The sequence below is a fragment of the Larus michahellis genome, chromosome W (genome assembly GCF_964199755.1).
Source record: "Larus michahellis chromosome W, bLarMic1.1, whole genome shotgun sequence".
Lineage (NCBI taxonomy): Eukaryota > Metazoa > Chordata > Aves > Charadriiformes > Laridae > Larus > Larus michahellis.
Window position 1 is genome coordinate 23,280,792 of NC_133929.1, and position 16,895 is coordinate 23,297,686.

At 43.6% G+C, this 16,895-nt stretch overlaps 1 pseudogene; it reads right to left on the minus strand.

Annotated features, from left to right (window-relative positions):
* Positions 1–16,895, minus strand: part of LOC141735467 (leukemia inhibitory factor receptor-like) — an 86,464-nt pseudogene that overhangs the window by 45,811 nt on the left and 23,758 nt on the right.

The following is a 16,895-nucleotide window of genomic DNA, read 5'->3' on the forward strand; positions in this document are numbered from 1 at the left end:
GGAAGTTTGCCAAGCATTTAAAACAGTATATATTGCATCACAGTATTCTGTGCCTTTCCCAGGCAGGGAAATGTTCCAACTTTTCCAAAATTAAACTCTTCTAAATACTAGTCCCAGGCTGCACATTTTATCTTTTCTTCGTTCCTAAAAATTATAGAACAGAGCTATAATTTGGCCTGGAAAAACTGTGGTTGCAAAAAAAAAAGCAAACTGAACATTCAAAGACCACCAAGACTTGAGACACTGTTGGAGAAGTAAAGCAGAGATAATGGTGTAAAATATCTGCCAAATTCATAAGCAATTTCTAATATAAAAAATCTGTACTGAATTAAAAAAAAATATGCTGTGATTGTGAATAAGTACTGACAGTATAGCATTCATTGTCTTCATAACTTTGAAACTTAACAAGAAGTTACCTACAAGCAGTATGACTACACTCAGGTTCTGCAAAGCTCTACAGTCTGCATTATTCTCATCTTTCTTCAAATGACCTCCCAGAACATTAGCGGGGGCAAAAATTGTATATATATTTTTCATAAAGGAAGAAAAGGACTTAGTTGTGTGACTTTTTCCATTGCTTCTTTACGGAGTATCTCAATCTGCCAAAAAGCATCCAGTCCATATGGGAAGACTGATTCATTATCACTCCACTTAAGACTTAATGTGGAAGTTGAAAATTCAGGTGTTAAACTAAGAACGTGTGGAGTGAGAGGAACAAATGCTTGAAAAAGAGAGGGGAAAAAAAGCCCGTATTCAAGTCATTAGTCAGCAACACTAGCCCTACAGGTGTTTAACAGTCAAATCTCTGCTCTGAACTGGCTAGTAGCCATACAAACATATAACTCAACCTCTGTAATTAGAACAAGATGGGCTCTGTCATTACTAGAGCATGAAAGTTCCCAGGAAAGCACAGGTAGCATTTTCTTCTAACATCTCAGCATGCAGAAATGTGAGTAACTGATCATGAATATGACTCTTCATAATGCATAGTAAGGAAGACATCATATCTTTCACAACCTTCATTCAATGCCACAGAGATAAAGGAAACAGGGTGACAGTCTTTGAAGTGTACATGAAAACACATCTCGGGAGTCTTTCCCCAAAGGAAAGAAGTAGGTTTTGGAGACCAGCAGGGAAGAGAGGACTCACATAAAAGCAAGAATAGGGAGAAAGAAGAGCAGAAGCACAGGGTGGAAGAAGCTCATATGAGACTCTGAAGAGGATCTTGGGGATGTGATTTTAAGCTACAAGAAATATTAAAGGCATGACACGGTGATGGGGACAGGACAGGGAGATTAAACAGAAGCATCTCTTCTATGAATGGGTGGTGGTGAAGCAAGAGGAGCGAGAGGCTGAGAAGCAGGCAAGGGTTGTGACAGTTCAAGTGGAACTGGGCCTGGTGCAGGATAAATCTTGTTTTTAAAATGTGTGATTTAGCCAACTTTGGTCCTGGACAAGGCTCTGAGAGACTGCAAAGTGTTCAGCACAGTCAACGTGCTACCCAAGATAACCTGCGAAGAACCTGAGAGAGCAAGATGCTGGAGAACCCAGTGTGTTTCACACATATTTTTGAGTTGCATTTTGTTAAAGTTCCTGATCTGCTCTCAAGTGAAAACTGAGCCATGGATAAGAAGTGGTATTGACTTTAGATTTTGACTGCACTAAAGGAATAAGCAGGCAAACTGAAACCAAAGACTAAATTATGAGCAAGTGTGGCAGATGGGGTCAATGCCATCTTCAGCTTACAGCTTCCTCCTTTGGGAGGAAGGAAGTAGAAAGAAGTCTAATTTATCTGTGACTCAAATATGATGCAACTGTATTGGATTTGCATGGCAAGGTTTTCGTAGCAGGGAGGCTACAGGGATGGCTTCTGTGAGAAGCTGCTAGAAGCTTCCCCTATGTCTGATAGAGACAATGCCAGCCAGCTCCAAGACGGACTCGCCGCTGGCCAAGGCTGAGCCAATCAGCGACGGTGGTAGCGCCTCTGTGGTAACATATTTAAGAAAGGGGAAAAAAAACCCTGTACAACACCAGCAGCAGTCAGAAGAGAGGAGTGAGAATATGTGAGAGAAACAACTCTGCAGACACCAAGGTCAGTGAAGAAGGAGGGGGAGGAGGTGCTCCAGGCACTGTAGCAGAGATTCCCCTGCAGCCCATGGTAAAGACTATGGTGAGGCAGGTTGTCCCCTTGCAGCTCATGGAGGTTAATGGTGGAGCAGATATCCACCTGCAGCCTGTGGAGGACCCCACACCAGAGCAGGTGGATGTGCCTGAAGGAGGCTGTGACCCCATGCAAAGCCTGTGCTGGAGCAGGCTCCTGGCAGGACCTGTGGAGAGAAGATCCCATGCTGGAGCAAGTTTGCTGGCAGGATTTGTGATCCCATGGGGGACCCATGCTGGAGCAGTCTGTTCCTGAAGGACTGCACCTCAAACTGCAGCCTGTGTGAAGGACTCACATTGGAGAGGTTCATGGAGGACTGTCTCCTGTGGGAGGGACACCATGCTGGAGCAGGGAAAGAGTGTGAGGAGCCCTCACCCTGAGGAGGAAGGAGCGGCAGAGAAAACATGTGATGAACTGACCGCAATCCCCATTCCCTGTCTCCCTGCACCGCTCAGGGGGAGGAGGTAGAGAAAATCAGGAGCAAAGTTGAACCTAGGAAGAAGGGAGGTGTGGGGGGAAGGTGTTTTAAGATTTGGTTTTATTTCTCATTTCCCTACTCAAATCAAATCAGATTGGCAATAAATTAAACTAATTTTCCCCAACTCGAGTCTGTTTTGCCCGTGACGGTAATTGCTGAGTGATCTCCCTGTCCTTATCTCGACCCATGAGCCTTTCGTTACATTTTCTCTCCCCTGTCCAGCTGATAAGGGGAGTGACAGAGCAGCTTGGTGGGCACCTGGCATCCAGCTGGGGTCAGCCCACCACACAAGCACAAACGTATTTGCTCAGTTTCATATACATTTCAACAGAATCGATAAATTGGTCATATATTAAGAAAATATGATCCTGTCAGGAGTGAGATATGATATAACTGCCTTTAAAATGTTGTGAAATTGCAGGAATAAACTACTTAATTATGTAGCAGTTCAGCATTTAAGATGGGAGAACAGGCACTAGGAAGTTTATTCTGCCTTTCCCAAGTCAAGTCTGAGCAAATGCACTTTATGCTCCATCCAGGTACTTCAGTATGTAGATTAGGAACTTGTTTACAAATTCTTCCTAATTTACAATTAGGAAAACAAAGGCAAAGAGTGATTAGGGGCATGTAATGGTGTTGTACTTTGTTTTCCTCCTCACATTCTGCCCTTGATTTCTCTGCTATGATCTATGGATAAAGAGGTTTTCTTTCCCCTGAAGGGGAAGAAAAACCAACCTATTATGTATGGTAGATTCATATGGACTCATCACATCAACATTTTACATACAGGAACACTGACAAAGAAAACTGCAAGCATATACATTTCTGGAGCATTGTTAATCATAGTATAAAGTCCTTATGTACACACATAAAACCTGATGCTTACAGATGTCTTTCTCATGAATTTCACAATCTTTGGTAGCAAAATCAGCAGAAATGCTGTTTGTGGTTATTGTCACCATGGTGGAGCTCTCTGAGACTGGAATCTCGACCCTTATCTCCTTAGTTTTAAAACACATTAGAGGAGGTAGGTCACTGAAAAGACAGGATTAAGCAGGTATTTCAACTGATAGGAAGCTAAGACAAGTTAAGTCCTATTCCTAGGACACTAATAAAACACAAATTCTCTGTCATATAACAGAGCTCTATATCAAGTCTGTAAAGGAGTAAGACTTTCATGGGTTTTGGTTAGTATCAGATTAACAGGCATTCCCTTGTCTTTCAAGTCACTTTTATCATAGTGGTAGACTCTGCACTAGTTGTATAATGCAGCTACCCAGTTGTTAAGAGAACACCTCAAAGTGAAAAACTGACTTTTTAACGAAAAGACACATTTCTGAAACCTCCAGTCACAGTATTTCAAAATAAGCAAAATCCAAAAAAACACAAACCCAACAGTACCTCTCCCTCCCTTTATGTTTCCTGACTCCTTCTCCCTTCATTTCTTCCTAAAGTGATGGCATATGGGTGCAAAGAGTAGGCTCACCCATCTGTGTCCCCATCTCAGAACAATCTTTTAGCTCCCTTCTGCTGCTCAGCTTGTAGGGAAAGAGCAGAGGGCAGGGGAGAGAACTGCTAAGATCCCAGATGGAAATACAGTCTGCACATAATGTTTGTGCAGTGCTCAGCACAATGTGATCTGGCCTTTGTCTGGAGGTTGTAGATACATACAGGAAACAATAATGAATGGGTCAAGTCCCTTTGCTCATAATCATTAATATGCAACTAGAAAGGAAAAATGTTTGGAAAAATCCAGATCTTCCTCTCAGGGGAATGATGGAAGGAAGGAAAGCAAAGAGAACAATGCCAGACTTAATGCTGAGGGACCGTTACTCGCTTATGAACTGGAACAGGACCCTAGAACTCCCATTGGCTGGAGTCAAGAGCTTGGGCTGAACTTTTAAGATTCATGCAAGACTGGGCTAGTGAAGGCCAACTGAGACTTGAGTGCTTGGAAAGGCTATTCCTCTCCTGTACGGAGATATTATTAGAGGATGTTTAGGCAGCTGAAAAACAAAATCTTTTTCCCTCAGGGAGGTCTGTACTAAGCTCAGCCCTCAGCCTCTCTCTGCTTCAGGGCCCCAAGTCTGTTCTGCTTTGCTAAGGAGAAACAGCAGCAGTTACATGGCTGTTCTTGTTTAGAGGGCAGTACCTCGTGAACTCTGCGCTCCTGAACTCTGGTCGCAATGTCACATATACATGTTGGGGTTTTTTAACAGAAATGATGGCTGGCAATGCAGGAGGAATAACTAGATGCAGAAAATCAAGCATGTAGGTGGAAGAAGTGCAGCCAAGCCCTGGGACCCCAAAGACAAGTCTGGGCTGCCTGCAGAATTTACAGGAAAAAAGACAGTACAAATATCTGGACTGGGGGCAGGATCAAGATGAAAAAAGAATTTGAACTCATCCCTAGCACATGATAAGTATTTGGCAGACCCACAGCATGTGGAATTGCACATGTAGTTCTCATTAATGAAAAACATACTTCAGATTTCAGGTTTTTTTAACATTTCATGAAATTTTCAACTGGCACTCACTTCAGAAAAGCTATTATAATTGTGGAATCTTTTTCATGTTTCCTCTAATACAATGCTCTCCAGACAGCTTTAAATTCATAAAGGTTATAAGACAGCCACCAAGAGATTTTTCATGCTTTTCCACATGTGAATCTCAAGACTTATGTCGTATATTCTACTGCTTTAACCCATAACATCAGGATTTGCTTCTTCCAACTATCATTTCCTTTTGGATTGAACTTGGTATGAAGATGTCCCTTATGAAAACTGTGAACAAGGGCTAGGCAGACACACAGAGAAGTCTGAGTAAATGAGAGTATCTTCCAGTCCTTTGAAGAGAGCAAGCAGGAGATTTTGGCAGGAAAATTGTTAGCATGAAACAAGACTTTGCCAGAAACCCCACCATTGCCTGAGTTAACACCATGTGGAGGGAGCACCATCTGAAGAAAACATGGGGAGATGCTGGGAAACAATAGCATCACAAATTCCATGGGCAGTGACTGAGGAATAACTATACTTTCATCACACTTTGGTAGTTTTCAACCAGGTATACAGGGGACTTACTTGGTAGTGTAGCAAAAGTCAGTTTGTCATAGAATCATAGAATCATAGAATTGTTGAGGTTGGAAGGGACCTTTAAGATCATCGAGTCCAACCTTTAGCCTACCCTGACAAGAGACACTTCTAAACCATGTCCCTCAGTGCCCCATCTACCCTTTTTTTAAACACCTCCAGAGATGGTGAATCCACCACCTCCCTGGGCAGCCTATTCCAATGTTTAATAACCCTTTCAGTGAAAAAATGTCTCCTAATATCTAATCTAAACCTCCCCTGACGTAACTTGAACCCGTTTCCCCTCGTCCTATCACTTGTCACCAGGGAGAAGAGGTCAGCCCCCATCTCTCTACAACCTCCTTTCAGGTAGTTCTAGAGGGTGATGAGGTCTCCCCTCAGCCTCCTCTTCTCCAGGCTAAACAACCCCAGCTCCCTCAGTCGTTCCTCATAAGGTTTGTCCTCCAGACCCCTCACCAGCTTTGTAGCCCTTCTCTGGACACGCTCCAACACCTCAATGTCCCTCTTGTAGCGAGGGGCCCAAAACTGAACGCAGTACTCGAGGTGGGGCCTCACCAGTGCCGAGTACAGGGGGATGATCACTTCCCTAGTCCGGCTCACCACACTATTCCTGATACAGGCCAGGATGCTGTTGGCCTTCTTGGCCACCTGGGCACACTGCTGGCTCATATTCAGCCGGCTGTCAACCAACACTCCCAAGTCCTTTTCTGTCGAGCTGCTTTCAAGCCATTCTGCCCCAATCCTGTAGCGCTGCATGGGGTTGTTGTGACCCAAGTGCAGGACCCGGCACTTGGCCTTGTTGAACCTCATACCATTGGTCACAGCCCATCGGTCCAGCCTGTCCAGATCCCTCTGCAGAGCCAACCTACCCTCAAGCAGATCAACACGGCTGCCCAGTTTAGTGTCATCTGCGAACTTACTGAGGGTGCATTCAATCCCTTCATCCAGATCATTGATAAAGATATTAAAGAGAACCGGCCCCAGCACCGAGCCCTGGGGGACACCACTTGTGACCGGACACCAACTGGATTTAACTCCATTTACCACCACTCTCTGGGCACGGCCATCCAGCCAGTTTTTTACCCAGCGAAGAGTACACCTGTCCAGGCCATGAGCAGCCAGTTTCTCCAGGAGAATGCTGTGGGAAACGGTGTCAAAAGCTTTGCAAAAATCCAAGTAGATAACATCCACAGCTTTTCCCTCATCCACTAAGTGGGTCACCTTATCATAGAAGGATATTAGGTTTGATAGGCATGACCTGCCCTTCACAAACCCATGCTGACTGGGCCTGATCACCCTGTTCTCCTGCATGTGCCGTGTAATGGCACTGAGGAGGATCTGTTCCATGACCTTCCCAGGCACCGAGGTCAGACTGACTGGCCTGTAGTTCCCCGGATCCTCCTTCCGGCCCTTCTTGTGGATGGGTGTCACATTTGCTAACCTCCAGTCAGCTGGGACCTCCCCGGTTGTCCAGGACTGCTCATAAATGATGCAAAGTGGCCTGGCGAGCACCTCCGCCAGCTCTTTCAATACCCTTGGGTGGATCCCATCCGGCCCCATAGATTTGTGCACCTCCAGGTGCTGAAGCAGGTCCCTCACCATTTCCCTTTGGATTACGGGGGCTTCATTCTGCTCCCCATCCCTGTCTTCTAGTTCAGGGGTCTGGGTGCTCAGGGAACAACTGGTCCTACTGCTGAAGACTGAGGCAAAGACTTCATTAAGTACCTCAGCCTTTTCCTCATCCTTGGTCGCTATGTTGCCGGCCCCATCTACTAGAGGACAGAGATAATCCTTAGTCCTCTTCTTATTGCTGATATATTTATAGAAGCTTTTTTTGTTGTCCTTGACAACAGAAGCCAGGTTTAGCTCCAGCTGGGCTTTAGCCCTCCTGATTTTTTCCCTACATAGCTTCACTACCTCTTTGTAGTCCTCTTGAGTGGCCTGCCCTTCCTTCCAGAGGCCATAGATCCTCTTTTTTTCCCTAAGTTGTAACACTAGCTCCCTGTTTAGCCAGGCCGGCCTTTTTCCCCGACGGCTTGTCTTCTGGCACATGGGGACAGCCTGCTCCTGCGCCTTTAAGACTTCCTTCTTGAAAATCATCCAGGCTTCCTGGGCTCCTTTGCCCTGGAGGACTGCCTCCCAGGGGACTTTGTCAACCAGGCTCCTGAAAAGCCCAAAGTCCGCCCTCCGGAAGTCCAAGGTAGCAGTTCTGCTGACCCCTCTCCTTGCTTCTCGCAGAATCGAAAACTCTATCATTTCATGGTCACTGTTCCCAAGACAGCCTCCAACCTTCACATCCCCCACAAGACCTTCCCTATTTACAAACAACAGATCCAGCAGGGCACCTTCCCTAGTTGGCTCTCTCACCAGCTGTGTCAGGAAGTTATCCCCAGCACATTCCAGGAACCTTCTAGACTGTTCCCTCCCTGCTGTATTGTATTCCCAGCAGATGTCCGGCAAATTGAAGTCCCCCACGAGGACAAGAGCTCGCGAGCTTGAGACTTCTCCCAGCCGTTTATAGAATATTTCATCTGCCTCCTCATCCTGATTGGGCGGTCTATAACAGACTCCTACTACGATATCTGCCTTGTTGGCCCTGCCCCTGATTCTTACCCATAAACACTCAGTCTCATTGTCACCATCATTAAGTTCAAAGCATTCGTAACACTCCTTAACATACAGGGCCACACCCCCGCCTCTCCTTGCTTGCCTATCCTTCCTGAAGAGCCTATAGGCATCCATGGCAGCACTATAGCTATGTGAGTCATCCCACCACGTTTCTGTGATGGCGACTACATCATAGTTTCCCTGCTGCACGATGGCCTCCAGCTCGTCCTGCTTATTCCCCATGCTGCGTGCATTAGTGTAGATGCACTTCAGTTGGGTTAATTGTCCTGCCACTTTCTTGTCCATGTCTTCCTTTAGAAGAGACAACCCAAGTACAGGCCATTTTACATAAATTGTGTGTTACACATTTCAAATTCTGGGGGTCTCCCAGAGAACCTAAAATCATATAAGAAATACAGTCACAAACTGCAGTTCAGAAATGACCAACTGTAAAATAACTGCTATTGTTCACATATACAGCCATTCTTTTTTCATTTTTACTGCATGCATGTCTGGCCAATATTTTAGAACTGTTGAATGATTTGTGTGCCTGATTATAGACAGCCACAGACTGACAGATTTCTAGAAGTAACTAAAATCTGGGTTTATACTTGTGTGCAATGACACAGGCAGCTGTCTCTTTCCGCAATAGCCGTTCCTAGCCTAGCCTAATAAGCAGGCTTTGGGCCAGGGGCAGAACTGCAGCTTTGATGATAAACTTAATGAGTTTTTTTGCTCTCCTCCATTGTCCCTCCACATGGAGGGCAATTAATGACAGAAAGGTAATTAATGATAATGTGTGAAATTGTCGCAGACAGACAACATATACAGCAAGAAGGTCTCAATGAAGATATTTACACCAACCAAATATGCAGACTATCACAGTTGCATTATGGAGAATTTAACACCCAACTTTGCACTGGTTTACAAGATGCCACTGGGTGCTGGAAAGCAGAGACCAGGCCTGGTAGTACCTCCATCCCTAGGATGGTGTGGGACCACAGAGGTGATGGTTTTTGAACATACATATGGTAGGAAAGCAACGTAATTAAATGGTGTCAGTACAGAAGCTACAAAGAAAAAGTAATTATCTAATTACATTGCAATAAACTCACCTATCTCTTGGCTATATATTAAGCTTCTTAAACATAAAATAGCTAGTGCAAAAAGGCAGCGGAGGCTTGAATTCTTCCACATTCTTCTACTGTTTGTTTTCAGAACAGCAGCTTCCAACAAGCTGGTCAGATCTAAAATTAAAAACAAAAACGATTTTGAAATTCCCCATCTGGTGCTCCACAAACGCCACTTTTTGTTCCATATACTGCAATGAACAAGCACTGAGCAAGTGCTGCTCCCAGGCATAGCAACTCCTTTCCTTTCTTTGACGAGTAAACCTTTTTCACTGTCCCAACCACATGTATATGTTTTCAGCGACGCATTTCAAAGATAACCTCAAGAATCAGACATGTAAAATTCAACTGTCCACAGGCCTGCTTCAGGACTATCTGAGGCCAGAACAGAATAGGTATTCCCCTAGAAGAGGTCTCTTCAATTTAGATGAAATGTCACATTCACAAATGGTCCTGTATATCATGAATGGAAACATCCCCTGTTTTGGATATGGCTTTAAGGGGACAGGAGAGCCCATCTGTTTTCCTCTCCCATCTGCTTTCCTCTCCCATCTGCTTTCCTCTCCCATCTGCTCACTCTTCATATTGTTGCTACTCAAAGCTATGGGATGCCCTAGACACTGCAGAACCAGATCTGATCGCCCAGGAAAAAAAAGAAAAAAAACGAGAGCCGTTTCTCTACTCAAAGATACTTGTTGCTGTAAATATTTACCTTAGGGTAAAAATTATCTAGAATATTACATTTAATGTGTTCTTTGAAGATTAATGGGTTGCATGTTTTCCAAAGAGAAGTTCAACTGTTCAGTGGGATCTGGGGAACACATTCAATTCCACCCGCACATCAGCCACCATCAGTTTTTGTTCTCAGAAAGAAAACTGCAGGAAAGCATCTCCTAAAGCCCACCCAATCCCTGATGCATTGTTTCCCTGCTACCTGAAAGCTCCGAAGACTTGAGTACCCTCACAGAGACCATAACTCCCAGGCAGCAAGGGGCCTTCTCTCAGTGACAAACAACAGGAACTGGGCCATTTTCATATTAAGAACATAGCTGAGACAGTCTCTCCTACAGAGCAGTTTTCTAAAACACACATTTTATCCAGGCTACTTCTTTTAAAAGTCTCAAGTGGAAAGGCTCCTGACCTTGTCTTAGAAGTCTCTTCCAAAACTAGATGTACATCATTGTCAGAATAACAGACTTTGTCTAAAAGTTTCTGTAATTTTAAAAGAAGCCTCCCTTCACTGAAGTTCTCTGCACCACCAGGAGGATGCTCCCTCATCCTTGCAATACAAATATATTTTTAATTACTTTTTTTTTTTTTAGGAAGTCTCCCTCAAGGGACAGCTGCAAATGCCACAAATGCTCTTCTGTCCCTCACCAATCTGTCTGCACTGTGCAAAGAGAAATGTATTGGCACTATGTCAAATAATCCAGAGCTGTTCACAAGGGGCCACTTCTCTCCCTTCTCTTATCTGCAATAACCAGACTGAGGGAAAAGCCCAGGCAGCACAGGAGCTGAGAGCTGTTATGGTAAAGGTCAGTGTTACATTTGGAGGGAAGAAACACCCTTAAAACTTAACAATTATTTTATTTTCACCATGTTCTCAAGCCACCTGAAGACCTTGCTAAACACACAATAATTTAAGCTATACTACCCCCAGACACATTTGGGTCTTCTTTTTATATATTCCTAAGCTGTAATATCCATGCTGTGTAACTTGTTAAAGGCCAAATCAAGAGTGAGGGTTGACAAATCCATGTTCAGGTAAAGATGAATCAAGAACCTGCCAACACTTATAATAATCTCAGTGCCAGAATCCCCCACTGCATTTTGGCATCTCTCAGGGGCTTCATATCATATTTGTCCATGTTACTAATGAAAAACCGACACGTCAGCTCCAGGTTTAAACTTTGCTCACAAACCTCTCACTTCATCAAAAACGTGAAGACTACTTAGGCAGACCTGGGGTTTACATGTACAAAATGACTGATTTCCATTTGATATGTACGTGTAAATTATAACTGTTTGTTTGTGAGTACTTCAGGTATTTCTTCAAAGGCCATTTCTGGTTTGCAGAAAAGCCCATAATCAAAATTCAAGTTTTATATCAAAATTAGTTGACAGTCCCCTGTTAGCTAGCAAAAGCCAAGGAAAGAATAGAAAAAAGGGAAAGCACTGATGCCACTTGAAGGAGAGAAAACTGCATTGTGAAGTTAATTAAATCACAAACCTCTCACTTTCTAAACACATTATCTGTACAGGATTGTGCAAAACCTGTTTGGTCATGACAGGTTTCTGAGGTAGATTCAGCAACTACACGTGTGTGTGGTTCAAGAAAATTTTCTGATTTTCTGCACATTCTTTCAATACATAGTTTACTGAGTAGTCCCCTGACTGCAGAAGTTTTAAGAGTAACATTATATCAGTGAATTACAAGAAATTCAAGTCGTACCAAATTCTCCTAACTCAAGCACAGTTTTAGTTTCTGTTTCAGTCAGGCACCTAAAGGAATCTATGTACTTTCACACAGAGCATGATGAGTGTCTTGTAAACCACAATCTTTCGTAAGAAGTGTAGGCTCCCTGGCTCTTGTCTTCTCATACACATTTTACAGCTTGCTGAAAAGTTGGCGATTCAAAGTCTCATGTCCCATAATTAAATGCCATTGGTCAGGAGAAAAGATCTCCATTTATAGGCTTGTTTTAATTATAAAGTTACAAAATAATTGAAGTAATTTTAAAATAGGAAGTTCACTTTCTTTGAATGAAAGCTGCCTTCCATCAGTTCAAGGCTAATTCAAATGAGACATGGAGGTTTTTCCTTACTCTGGAGAGATATGAAAAGCATGTTATCCTCTAGGTAGATGTACTCTTAAAATGGCATAGGACAATGCAGGAATTGCAGACATTTATTTAGGACAAGAGAACTCAACATTGTCAGAGGAAGGCAAAACCTTGACCAGGACTGGCTGGAACGCAACAGGAGCAGTTGCTGCTAAGTGTAAAGGTCTTTACATTGTAAGTCATTATTTTTAAAAAACGAGATGAAGGGGGTCAGCCCAGTCTCTCCACTAGAAAGAGCAACTGTAACTAAACCATTTTTAATAGAAGTCCATCTTAAAAACCAACAGCAAAAGTACATCCCATTACAATCTCATCTCCCCGGGCAATCTATTTGTGTCACTTCACTGGCACTATCATTAGTGTTCCCAATGTGCTACACAACTATCTCTTGCTCCCTTTTAAGCACATTACTTTGTCCTATCTCCAGCAGACAAAGCGCAGTTTACCATCTGCCTTGCAGCAACCTTTTACATAGAAGATGACTGATACCAGGTCTCTACTAGCTTCTCCCTTAAACATCTCCAATTTTTTTCACCATTTCCCAGTCCCAGCTTCTAGATTTCTGATCATTCCTGGAATGTTTTTCTGTGGAACAAATCTGCTGTATTGTCAACTTTGAAATATTTCTGCCCCTGAGGCTTGAACATTATCAAGCGCAATGAAGGAACTTTTCTAAGGCAAACCTATGCATAGTATGTGTTTACACAGCCCATGCCATATTTGCTTTTCTCTCAATGTTCAGTCCTTGTTGACTCAATTTCAGCTTGGGATCCAGCCCCGGATACTACTGTATAAAGCTGCCACATAGCTGTTTATCTAGTACTTCAGACTCCAATCTCATCCTCAAATGGACTGCAAACCTCCTGACTTAGCATGAGTATATTTGCACAGCAAATTCATCTTAAAGACCTTTCCTGAAAAGATCTTTCACTTTTGAAATTTTAAAATAAGGAAAAAGCCTCATATAAATCTATGCTAAAAAACGACATTGTGTATGTACCTAAAAATGTATTCACATGCAAATTCATGCCATGCCAACAGCAAAAACATGGCAGGCTTCAGTATATAATTGCCCATATTTAAGAGCAGCTGCTAAAAACAGGATTCCACAATAACTGTTGGAAGCTACAGTACATGGAGATGTCCTGACTTCTGCTCAGGGCTTTATGTTGTGCAGAGGAACTGCCCCTTGTGCCTGTGGTCAGAAAGAAGTAATTTTAAATTGCTTTTTATGCAGATAAGCTAACAAAGAAACAATTAGATTCAGATTCTTAATTACTGAAGCCAATGGATGGTGGCCCTTATTTAAAATAGCTCAATATATACTGTGGACTTTTAAATTACTTTTAAAAATGTTTTGATGCATACAGTGCACCTACCGGTGGATCAGACAAATAAGAGAGGAAAAGTACTCCCAAGTCAATAATGTTTGCCTGGGAAAATATCTATGGACAACTTTCCTTCAGAACCTTGTCAGCTGTAAAGAAGGTAAAGGTTCTGTGACAAGCTGAGGAAATAAGTGCAGCACCAGCTGTTTGATGCTGACATGCCAAGACATTCCCAACGTCTTTAGACTTAACCTCTCAAAGCAAAAAACAGAAGATAACTGGTATCTCTCATACTGACTGTGTTCCATATTATGTATTTCTTGGCTTAACTGGTTCTGCGTATCTTTTAAAGCATAGCTGACCAAATGCTCAATTCTCTTTAAAGAAAAAAAAAAGTATTTTCTTAGTCAATTGTAACAGCTCAGTTCCCCAAAGCTTTGTTCTACTTTTGAGTTTTCTGGTCTTGTCAAGTGCTTGGAAATCACTTTGAAAACAAACAAACAAATCAGATTTTTAAAAAAATCAAAAATCTTTCTGGCCTGCTTTCTGACAGCAGTCTCATCTGCCAGTCACAACCCTCCAGATTTGGTTTTAAAAAAAATAATCTATGAATTGAGGATCAGTGGCCACACTTTTCATGCCTATTTTTGCGTTCCACAAGCAGATACCTAAAAAGAAAAGGTTAAAAAGTCGGTTTAGACAAAAGATTTAGGGAAACTGTAAGCAGAGGGTACTAGATGAAACCATGAAACCATTAAAACCATATGTATTAAACATAACAGAAGAAATTTGTTTGCCAATAAATTTTCTCAAGTTAAAATTTATTTGTTTTTCCTCCACGGTTAAAGGTATCACAATAATAATTTACCATCAAATGGAACATTAAAAGTTCTCAAGGAAAATGATTATATAGCACAACACCAAAATCTGTAGAGACTGATGTCAGACTATATTTTCAGCAATACTGAACAGCCATCATCCCAAATACAGCCAGGCAGAAATGCAGGTGCTAAGTATGTGCCAAGATCAAAATCTTATCGCTAGAAGAAAAATTATTCTGCTTTGCCGGTGGAGAACGCTCTGCCCAAAGATACTAATTTAACCTTCAAAGTGAAAGAAAACACTCCTATATCCAGATAAAAATGTATTTATCAAATTACATGTCCTATTATTGCCAACAGAAAGGTTCCCAAAAATTCCCCTATCTGAAAGACCATGCCAGAAGTACACGTTTCTGGGAAACCAAGAAACCAGCTTCATTGGGTGCCCAACTGAAATGCCTTTATGCAAATGCACATAGCATGGGAAATAAGCAAGAGGAGTTGGAGATGTGCACACACCTCCAGGGCTACGATCTTATTGGCATCACAGAGAAATGGTGGGATGGCTCCTATGATTGGAGGATTGGAATGGACAGATACCGACTCTTCAAGAAGGACAGGATGGGAAGATGAGGAGGGGGTGTTGCCCTCTATGTCAATGAACAGCTGGAGTCCATGGAGCTGGGGATGGATGAAGACCCAACAAAGAGCTTATGGGTCAAGATTAAAGGGAATGCAGGGGCAGGGGACGTTACGGTAGGGGTCTGCTACAGGCCACCTGACCAGGATGACAGAGCGGATGAGGCCCTCCATAGACAGATAGGAGCAGCATCGTGTTCACAGACCCTGGTCCTCATGGGGGACTTCAGCCACCCCGATATCTATTGGAAGGACAACACAGCAGGGCACAAAAATCCAGGAAGTTCTTGGAATGTGTCGATGACAACTTTCTTCTTCAAATGGTAGAGGAGCCAACGAGGAGAGGAGCGATGCTGGACCTTGTCCTTACCAACAAGGAGGGGTTGGTGGGGAGTGTCAAGCTCAAGGGTAGCCTCGTCTGCAGTGACCATGAAATGGTAGAATTCAAGATCCTTCGGGCAGCGAGGAGGGTACGCAGCAAGCTCACTACCCTGGACTTCAGGAGAGCAGATGTTGGCCTCCTGAGGGACGTGCTTGGCAGGGTAACATGGGAAAAAGTACTGGAGGGGAGAGGGACCCAAGAGAGCTGGTTAGTATTCAACGATCACCTCCTCCAAGCTCAGGAGCAGTGCATCCCAAGAAAGAAGAAGTCAGGCAAAAATGCCAGGAGGCCTGCATGGATGAATAAGGAGCTCCTGGACAAGCTCAAAAGCAAAAAAAAAAAAGGCCTACAGAGGGTGGAAGCAAGGACGGGTAGCCTGGGTGGAATACAGAGAAACTGTCCGAGTGACCAGGAACCAGGTTAGGCAAGCTAAAGCCCAGATAGAATTAAATCTGGCCAGGAACATCAAGGATAACAAGAAAAACTTCTATATGTATGTCAGGGGTAAAGGCAAGACTAGGGAAGATGTGGGCCCTCTCCAGAAGGAGACAGGAGGCCTGGTCACCCAGGATATGGAGAAGGCTGAGGTACTGAATATACGATAAGGAGAGAGCAACCGATGTCATCTAGCTGGACTTATGCAAAGCGTTTGACACTGTCCCGCACAACATCCTGGTCTCTAAATTGGAAAAGCATGGATTTGATGGATGGACCACTCAGTGGATAAGGAACTGGCTGGATGGCCGCACTCAATGGGTTGCAGTCAATGGCTCAATGTCCAAGTGGAAAGTGACGAGTGGCATTCCTCAGGGGTCAGTACTGGGACCAGTGCTGTTTAACATCTGTGTTGGTGACATAGACAGTGGGATTGAGTGCACCCTCAGGAAGTTTGCTGACGACACCAAGCTGTGTGGCATGGTCAACATGCAGGAGGGAAGGGATGTCATCCAGAGGGACCTGGACAGGCTTGAGAGGTGGGCCTGTGCAAACCTCATGAAGTTCAACAAGGCCAAGTGCAAGGTCCTGCATCTGGGTCGGGGCAATCCCAGGCACAAATACAGGTTGGGAGGAGAATGGCTTGAGAGCAGCCCCGAGGAGAAGGACTTGGGGGTGTGTCCTGGTTTGAGGTAAAACAGAACCAATTTTCTGTTCAGTAATTTTACTTTTTAGCTGGGCCTCTTCTAACTGACTAAACTCTCTGAAATTAACAGCATATTGTTCAGAAACTGTTCACTCTCAGACTGATAAGACCTGATTATACCAAGGAACGGTATGCACAGAGGCTCTTGCTTAGACTTATTGCTATAACAACCAAGGTCAGCTCACTTTGCTGTTTTGCCCTGTTAGAGGGTCGGAAGCGGAGAAGCGTAGAGGGGTCCCACCCGCAGGGAGGAGCAGACGGGACAGGTGACCCAAA